The sequence below is a fragment of the Varroa jacobsoni genome, unplaced genomic scaffold (assembly GCF_002532875.2).
Source record: "Varroa jacobsoni isolate VJ856 unplaced genomic scaffold, vjacob_1.0 contig01503, whole genome shotgun sequence".
NCBI classification, from domain to species: domain Eukaryota; kingdom Metazoa; phylum Arthropoda; class Arachnida; order Mesostigmata; family Varroidae; genus Varroa; species Varroa jacobsoni.
In genome coordinates, this window is record NW_019214647.1 from 6,904 (window position 1) to 16,638 (window position 9,735).

Sequence of the window (9,735 nt, forward strand, 5' to 3'; positions counted from 1 at the left end):
ATTCTCCCCAATATACTGAATTCTATATTCAAGCTGGCGCCTTTGATTATTTATTTATATTGCATATTGAAGTAATATAATAATTACATACTATTTTAACCCGACCTTACAGCCGCCCACAATTTGTTTACATTTACACGGGCATGTTCAGTCAGGTAGATTAAGATCACATCGACTAACAATCGAAGGCAGTGTTCTCGGCCTAAATAATAAGCAATATCTTCCGAAGTTTTGCCCACCGCTTTCAACTTGCGAGTAGAAATTTTTCAAGAAGCTCGTTAAGAATTCAAAATTTAGGATTTGCCTCTCAATGCCTGGATTGTAATCTTAACTAAAATAGCATAACAAAACTAAAAAAATTGATATTCGTTTACACGATGTTCTATCTACAAGCCGGGGCTTTGTATTCATTACCGCACATCATTCGATCATAAGTTCCTAACAAAACTAACTTACATTTCACGTTACAAAATTGTAACTCCTGTTCTGTGAGAATCAAAGATTAGCCGGTCTTTTTTTTAGTATTGCTGTTTTCAGAGCAAGGTTTACATCATATAAAATAGGGTTCTCCGAAAAAGCTTTGACTCGCGCTTTCACTATGTACCGTCGCTTAATTGGCGGTTTGCGGCGTTTGGAAGAACAATCGGCGGAAATTGAAATAAATTAATGTTTTTCCAACTATTTTTTCTTGTGTATACTTCATTTAAAAACGGGTTTTAGATAGAAGAGGCTACCTGGCCTATCTTTTTTCGTGGTACATCGCTCAGGTCGAGTAGAATATCAAGCTATTCTTCGCGCACTAAAAAAGTAAAGCCATATATATATGAAGCTTATGTCGTAATAGGCAACATTGCCAATGCACTAACTTAGTTTGCCTTCATTATGTTTGTCACTAAAGGTTCAAAGTTTCTTTAGTTTTTCAGTCTGTGAAGAACAGCCCAATATTCTACTCGACCCGAGCGATGCAGCACAAAAAGTTAGATGACAGCTATTTCTTGGGTGTGCAAAATAATAGCCAACTCTGAACGGGTCGTAGAACCGGGTAAATAATTTTTAACTTTCCATCAAAAGCTGTGCTTCTGAAAAAGTAACAATTCTATTAGCAACGCACTTCGAGTGCTGGACCCACAATTATGCAGTATCGAGTTTTTGTTTTCTAACTTTTATTCTCAGCAGAAAAAAACAATGAAGATTAGAAGAACCTACCACTAATTTATCCTCTGCGATACCACTATATTGAAATCAAATTTTAACTGCAATCTTTTGAATGAAGTATAACCCAAGTTACAATTTTAGTTTTACATCTTTTCTTACAAGTGACATCGCCGACTTGATCAGCGCCCATGGCCCACTTTGGCGCTGTACTAATTCGTAAAGTGATGATGCACTCTTTGGTCGAGCTGAAGGGCTGCATTTAGAGCGAGTCGAGCAATGAACTTTGAAATCGCAGCTAGCACCGTGTACAGTTATGGGCGACCCAGCATCACGAACGTTGGGAGAGACAATCCAGGAAGCAGAAGGGCGGCCGCTGCTGCTAAACGAGAGATCAGAGAAGAGGGGTGTAAAGGGCTTGTTCATGGGCGCAAATGGCAGCGCCACGATGGCGGAAGCCAGAAACGAGTTAGATCAGTGAACGTTAGGCAAAGGGGACATGGTAGAAGGGACGAAGTACCTGCACCAATGAACAGAATTATCGCTGTCATGGGAGCGCTAGTGGCGGGCGCAAGCAGCTGCAGAGCCTGAGGTGAATCCTGGAATCGGCAAGGAACTCCGTCGCTCGAGGTGGGCCTCGACGGCGAGCGGTTTATCGCTTACGCGGCGAGGACAAAACTGTGCCTATAACGATGTTACGATGTTGGTGACGTTGATGGTGATAAAAATGATTAGGAGCTAAGGTTACCTGTACGAAAGGTAGCACCACGCACTACAAGGAAGAGAAGGTCTTAACTCATCCAGACCTTTTGGATACAACATTTTGGAGCAGGAGGTGAGGTGCTTGCTTCTGCCGGAATGATCTGATTTGACCCGGCAGACATTATGACAAAATGGGGCCATTGCTGCGCCGGGCTGGGCTGCTTCTTCTTCTTCTGTCGATAGTTTTCTTATTATTTAATTATATAATTAGTTTGCATAAGGATATCATACGATGGGTGAAGTGTGAAGGCAAGTTTGATATATTAGAACTATGCACTTTCTACATAAAATGTTTAATGTGAACAAAAGACGTCACAATTAGAAAATGATACGGACAGTTGTAAATAACATACAAAATGATGAATTCTATTTCTAATTTTTTCAGTACGCTCATTCAAGCTTGATTTAAAACGATAACGCGCTGCACTGGCATGTGACAGATGAATCAGCCCTAGAGGACTCCGTACCAGGCAGCACAAGTCATTCTATTGAATTAATAGGGTATCATCGTAATTATTGCGCCCTTCACATTATCACTATATATAGATGGCCCACTTCTGCGTTAAGGTGTCCTCTACAGCAGCTGTTTCCAAATGATCAGCCCAGTACAATAGTACTCGGCCCGAAAAAGAGGTCACGGCAATTTAGGCGAAAGGACTCCAGTGGCCTCAAAGCTGTACCCACAGGGAGCTTTTAACTCACTGGCCTTAATCTACTGTAGTCTCTAACCACGATGGTAAACTTTTGAGTTTGGGCAGGTTTGAAGCCAACCGCTCTAGTTCGTCTTTAATAGCTATAATAATATGAGTTCAAATTTGCGTTCAAGCCTAATTCTACACAATGTAAAATTTCTATTTCATATTTAATGTTTATATGGCTTTCTGCTAACCTGAATTGTTATATTAAAACAGGTGGAACAAGACTATTCGAATAAACATCTTAATCGTTGTATGCCTTCGCCTGACAACTATGTTACCCTTACATGCCCAACATGGTGGCTTGGAGATTGATTTCTTAGAACGTTAGTGATCGATAGAGTTATATAATAGCCATCAAGAATAATGCGCAATTTCACAGGCCAAGCGGCAAGGCTTGGGTCAGTGGGAGAAATGCGGCCACTACAAGTTACAGAACGTCGGTTTTTAATGATGGCGATAGGAAGTACAGCACAATTTCGAAATAACTATTTAACCCTAAGTATCCCGCTAACGAAAAAAAGTTCTGCGTTGTTTGGCTCTATGATTTTCTAACGGTAGAGGCAAATGGCCAATCCTAAAAAGCTTCACAAGCTCTATTTATACACGTTATAGTTATATTTATCATTGCCTTTTGAATTTACTGATAATTCACTATTTATTTAAAGCTCAACAGCTGTTTTTTCTACAACTCCTAACAGGTTCTGCACTTATCAGGATAGTTAACTTATTTTGGTTTATGTCTCGACTATAGAAAGTTTTGCTTTCACAAAGACTACACTGAATCACTCGGAAAATCCGTAATTGTATAGCAAACCATCTTCATGTTTTTGCAGTAATTACAAGTTATTCTAGTAACAATATGAGCTCCTTTCCTCTTTTTCTTCATTTTTATATGGAGATACTAATGCTATGGAAGTACGCTTTCCAATGGTTTCAAGTCTCTTAAACCGAGCCGTGGCGGCTCTCCCAATCAAGTTTCTATTGACTTTTCATATTCTTTTCAATACTTTTCCCTATAATCTGTTGTATTATATCAGATCGCAGCTGATAAGTGAAATGACACGCCACGTTGATCATGAAGTAGTCTTCTACTTTCCGACTGTTGACCTCATACGATAACGTAATCGTTCGGTTCATAAGGTTCTGTATTTTTCAGCCTTATATGCTATACACATATCTCATTGATTCTCTATTTCCATCTCTCTTTGCATTCATTCAGGTTTACACATTCACGAATGATTCGTTGTTTATATAAAATCTATCACTTTTGAATATTCTCTCTTTTGTGCAAAATACACGTAGCGCTCTAATGTCTGGTTGGCTGTTCTCTAGTGAGCGAATGAATAGGCGCTTGCCCCTGTAAGTATGTTGGTGTACCCCTTCGTTCATGTGGATCTTGGGGCATGTCAGAGCCCAATAGCAAAGTGGTACACCAAGATAGGACATATACCGGTGGCCATAGTAGTTGTAGTAGTGGGGAGTCGGTGGTAATCTTAGCGCAGGCAAAAACGACGAACGCTGGCACCAGCACAACCAAAAAAAGTTTGTCTTGTTAACGGTCGTAGAGGGATCGTGAAAGAAAAGGGAGCATGGATCAGGGGCGAAAACATATTGTCTTGACTTGATGGCGTTCTGTCGGCGTCACCGAGGGCTCCCCTCTATGACCGCTTAACCCTTTTCCAGCCCGTCCCATCCTTGTCTGGCACAGAAGAACCAGACAGACGGCTTTTTTGTGCTCCGCAACGTACGCTTCCGTAACTAACCGCCTATAACAGCCAGAACGGAGGAGAAATAAAAGGCGACTTATTGGCCATGAAACAAATCAAGTCAAACGTACTGTCAAATTAGCCGCATTCAAGATATTAATATACTCTTGATATTATCGGCTAAAAAAAGGTGAACTGTCTATCTATTTAGGCAAAACCTTTCCGTCATTGAATACTCCTTTACCATTTACCAACCCCAGCAGTTTTCGTCGGCGGCAGGATCTCATTCATAGTAGATTGACGGATCAGCCTATCTGGAAGAACAGATTTTTTGCTTTCTTTCGTTCAATTCATTGATCACCCAAAGCAAACCTCCGTTTTCCGTCTATCAAATCATCCTATTTTGGCAAAACCAACCACCACGGGTCGCTTACTTTCAACATTTGCAGGAGACCCTTTTTTTTTTTTTTCAGTGTAGATTTTGTCATCTCTCATTATATACCTTTACGAATATTCGTACATACCTTCACGCACAGAATGTGCTCTAATCCTTGCTCTTAAGATACGCACTCGGTCGATTACCATCCTTGTCCACCGCTCAGATCACTCCATTCTCTTTCACTACCTTTAAGTTCTAATTAATGACAACTTTAGTATCGTTTGACTATTGTTTCATAGCAAAGATTAGTCTATTGTATGGCGATAGTGGAAACAAACAACACACGGTGTACGACTCCATTAGCTCACAATAATAAATATTCAGCGTCAGCGCTTTTAACATAGCGCCAGGTTGGCGAACGTATATATACGTAAGTGTATAATAAAGAAGGTTTTATTGATACCTGTGCTACTAAAATTTTTCACATTGATGTTTCTTTCGCTTATAACAGAAGTTTATCGTTCTCTACGTTTCTCGCCAATAGGTAGCCCTTGATTTCAGTCCGGAATAATTTCGCCAGCGTAGTAGGATCAAATAATACAAACAATGCTACCAAATATAGGTATGTGCACGATTTTGAGTACACACAAATGGTCGCTAGCGCTCTATCAGATTTCCGTGCTCATACAGCTAAAGTTTTACAGCGACCATGCTTTTGAAAAAGGCCGAGCTTTTGCCACCATCTACCGCAAGTGAACGGGTTTACTTTTGAACATTTAGTGTAGAAGCTAATTTCAGATAAATAGTGACGCTTCGTTTTCATCGTCTCAATTCCTTGTTGCCTGCATCTAGTACCCTCTGTTCGAGATTTACTTACTACCTTCAATCAGAACAACTTTGCTTGGCTCTCCCGACCCACAGACATCCATTGCTGAGACCGCGGCCGCCTTCAATATCTTTCTAGAAGCGACATATCTTTCTTTCCTTTTCGTTACTCACTTTGCCCAGATCCACTGCACTGTGACATCCAGGGCACTGTGATAACGTTACTACAAGCTTATTAACCCACGCGGCTTTCCCTTCCTACTTCTCGTAATCGTAGTACCGTCACAGAGTTCTCCGAGAGGTGCCTGCTAGCTAAACGGGACTCAACTCAGTTAATCGAGCCGACTCAACCCCCGCCTCTCTAACAGCAAAATTCGAGTTTTCCCACTTCCTTTTTTGTGTAACAAACTGTAGGCTACAAGGCATGGAATCTTTCTTCAGGTTTTTCAATGCCAGGACCACTACTGTTGGATAAGTGGTAAGATGGTTGCTTTGCTATGAACATATAACGTTAAAAGCAGACGAGCACGATTTTGTCCACCGGAATCGTTTTGCATTCACAATCGCATCCGCCAACGCAGAGCTCTACCGGGCACCAGTTTGCGGGTTAGGCATGTTTCAGAAGTCTCGAATGAGTCGCACGAGCTCAGGAGGTCAAACTTATGAGCGGACGATAAGAGGACATGGTGCAGGATAACATTGCCACGGTGTTGGTATCTTGTCATTCCTATATATTCAAATAAAGCTTAAGAGGGAAATATGACGTCAGTTCGTGAAGCAGCCTGGTAGTTAACGCTTATAACAGGGGGTGGTCGCAGTGGCGGAAACGACGGAATCAACGATGGTGATTGTGGAAGAAACGACACGTATCTGGCATTGCGTATCGTCCGGGTTCAGCTCAAAGCCAACAGTGCGTGAATTGTACTCCGCATGACCAACACTAGCACGGAATTCGTACAAGTCGCCTCCGGAGGGCTCCTCTCCGCCGTTGTTTCGACGCACTGCTCTCATATTACCTTACCTCTGTTCTCCTTTCTCTCTCCTCTACATCGGTCGGTGGGGTTGCCGACTTTACTCAGGGAACCTTCTTCGCCTCAAAACTTGTCGCTTGATCCTCCGATGGTACTTAGTTAAAAATTTACGCCATTTGACTGCTCCTCCAGCAGAGAGCGACTTCGTTACACACGCAGCAAGCGAGAATCCTATGCTCCCCTACGTCCCCCGATGCACGTGCGCGGAAGCACACGCGCCGCCCGCAGGCTTCGCTGTAGTCACACAAGGAGGTGCTCTACTACAGCAGGCCTACTTATTGTAGAGCAAACTGCTTTCGCATCATGCTTCTAATACATATTATTTATGTTTGTATTTGTTCCCTTTTAGTAATCCACTTTGTTTCTATCGAAAACATAAATTATTTTTACGATTATAAGAACTCAATATTCGAGAAGACTTTGATAGACGTTTGCTTTGTCTCGTTCCCTGCCACCCTTCACCGGACGAGTCAGTGTGGCATGAGTCAATATAATTTGTCAAGTAAGTCCTCGATCTATTTCCTCTCTTAAGCGACGATATTAACTAATCCGTCTTTTTTAGAAAATGCCGCCTGAATAACTAGCCCTCTATTCTAATAACGCCCCGTTGATTTCGCTAGTTCGTAATAACGACAGGCTCATCCACGTCATAAGCATTGTGTCGGTTGTATGCCCTGGCCAAACCGTGCGCGCCGTAGGCAGGCCAGCGAGAGGACGGTGAGAAGATGGGAAAAATATCAAGACCAGTACTGAAAGCTATTAGACCCTAATCAGCTAATCTAGCTAACTTGCAACCAACCTTGCTGTCTGACTACTCGCCTATATTGTTACGTGTCTCAAATTTGCATCGGTTTGTTTCGAATTGTCGCGCCACTTTGCGTTCAGCAAGAAGACAAGGGAATGGCCAATTACCCACTTCGGTGACCGCCATTGCAAGGAAGCGAGTTACTGCCACACTTTCAAATTGTCCCACAGGACCATCTGCTTTCCCCTAGTTTTGCTTCGCCGCTCTTCGCCGTTCTTTCTGCCTCATCTTTGCAACCTCTCTATTTTACCGCTGCCTCTATAGCAAGTCCTCATCCCTTCGCCGAATCGCCAAGCCAAAGAAACAGAGAAACACCAAAAGCGATGAGCTTCCCGTCATCCCTCGCTTCATCTCCCAAGCTAAATAGTTCTGACCATTTCCCAACCACTCTCCAATAGCCCTTTCCTTTAATGCACGTACTACACTAGTTGGCCAGGCATCCGAATGCCTAATACATATCCAAGCGGGGCCCAACCGGCAACGATCTACCTGCAGCATTACCTTACCGATTCTTTCTAGTATATGTACAATAGCATAGAGTGTTTTGAGTCAACGACCGTCTACCTAGTTAAATAGCTAGCTCCTTTCAAGCATCGTTTTCGCAAGTGTACAGGCAGCCTGGCAATCGTATTCGGTTTTGTTAACTTAACCCATCGCGACAGGGAAGGCCAAAAGAAAAGCAGCAGCCTCTTGTAGTTGTAGCAGGAGTCATACGATAATCATATCAATGAAAATCACAAGCAAATTTTTTTGATTCAAAAAATATGTGTTTGCCTCCTGCCCACTTTCTTTTTTTGCCGCCTCGCCGTCGGCGCGTTCCGACTGTTTCTGGAGCGGCTAGTGTGTTTTGCTCATATTGTTTCGTCGTTTGCTTCTAACCAGTCAAACAGCGACTAGCTTTTCTGCTGACCCCTTCCCTTCGTAAAAGACGACGGCAGCAGCGGCTTCTTTTTCGCTCTCTTGCCGGGGACCTTTCCACGCTGTTGGCCGCGATCGCTGCCGACTCCGCGCGTCCTCATCGGCCAGTTTCCCCTATACGCGGACATTCATAGACACACAGACGCAGACAGACGGACAGAGCCAGCGCCCACAACTTTGTAAGAATACAGCTAACCAACCAAGCGAGTATCTACCCAGCCAACTGCCTTCTGCAGCAAAACGTTTTACCTCAACCGAGAAACCCTGCCAGGCTAAACCAACGCCCCCCGCAGCTTCTTTCTTTCGGTAGCAGAAGGAGCCCTTTGCTGCCGCTACCGTCACCCCAACAACAAGCTGGCGGCGACGGCGGCCGCAGCAATGAAAGCAGGCGAAGGCAGTAGCCGGTAAAGAATCAGCCTCTAACTCGAACCTGCTGAGCGTGCCCACCGACGTAAGCTAACGCGGCTTTGCTTTAGTTGGAAAGGGCTGTTTTGGTGAGGAGAAGGTCTAGGGTACTCACCGCATGGCCTGTTACGGTAGGGCATGCTGAGGCCAAACCGGGCCAGGCAAAGCGATGAGGCGCGTGGCTATCGCTGCCACGTAGAACCGAACAGCAGACAGCTCAGGCAGCGGCTGAAACCCAACTGAACTGACTAAGACGAGCACGGCGAGACGGTCGCGCCGTCAGGAGTCTGAGGCTGTGGCAGCGGCGAAAGTAGCTACACAGCCTGCAGCCGGCGAACGTCAACCAAATACACTGGGGTAGCGCATGCGTCTGCCGAAGACAAGTTCCTCTCTCACACACACAGAAACAACTACACTCATACATACATACATACAAAGAGGTCTACATATCCACAGACATCCATACCAAACAAAGATACACTAACACACAAACACTCGACTCTACTACACCTCGAATCCTCTTACATTTTCAGTCGTGACCAGTAGAGCGGATACAGCTAAAGCATTACACAACCACAGCACACATGCAGCAAGGCAATATTCACAGCCACACACGCACCCACACGTGCATGCATGCATGCTCACACACGCAGGAACACAACACACACACAGACACAGTACACACATTCACACACACATGCACACTATAAACTCACACAGCCATGCACACACACACCCACACATAGACCCTCGCTGTGAATACCCGTATACACGTGACACACAGCGGATACCCATACGAGATACGATCACAGGCGTGTGTACCAAAAGCGACTAGCTGCCGCTAGCAGCAATAGGATCGACATGTGATGATCCTGTTGGCCGGCCCCGGCGCCCTTGGCTGCTGGCCAGTCAGCGACACAGCCAGATCCACCATAGTTACTCCTGTACCCTTTGCTTTTTCACTCTTCCTCTCTCCCTTTTCTCGCACAGCCTCTTAGGGACCCAGCCACACTCATACATGTGTAGTCACACATACATAAAGACATGCCGGTGC

General features: G+C 44.2%; 1 long non-coding RNA gene across 2 annotated transcripts; it reads right to left on the reverse strand.

Annotated features, from left to right (window-relative positions):
* Positions 1-3,241: 3,241 nt before the first annotated feature.
* LOC111272054 (uncharacterized) lies at positions 3,242-9,107 on the reverse strand. Of its 2 annotated transcripts, XR_015315594.1 has the most exons (3): positions 8,797-9,107; positions 4,843-4,952; positions 3,242-4,378 (listed from the first exon to the last, which is right to left on the reverse strand). It is a non-coding gene; the product is annotated as an uncharacterized LOC111272054 (long non-coding RNA). The 2 variants fall into 2 exon arrangements; XR_015315593.1 differs by lacking the exon at positions 8,797-9,107 and having other exon boundaries at positions 4,843-5,956.
* Between the last annotated feature and the right edge of the window lie 628 nt (positions 9,108-9,735).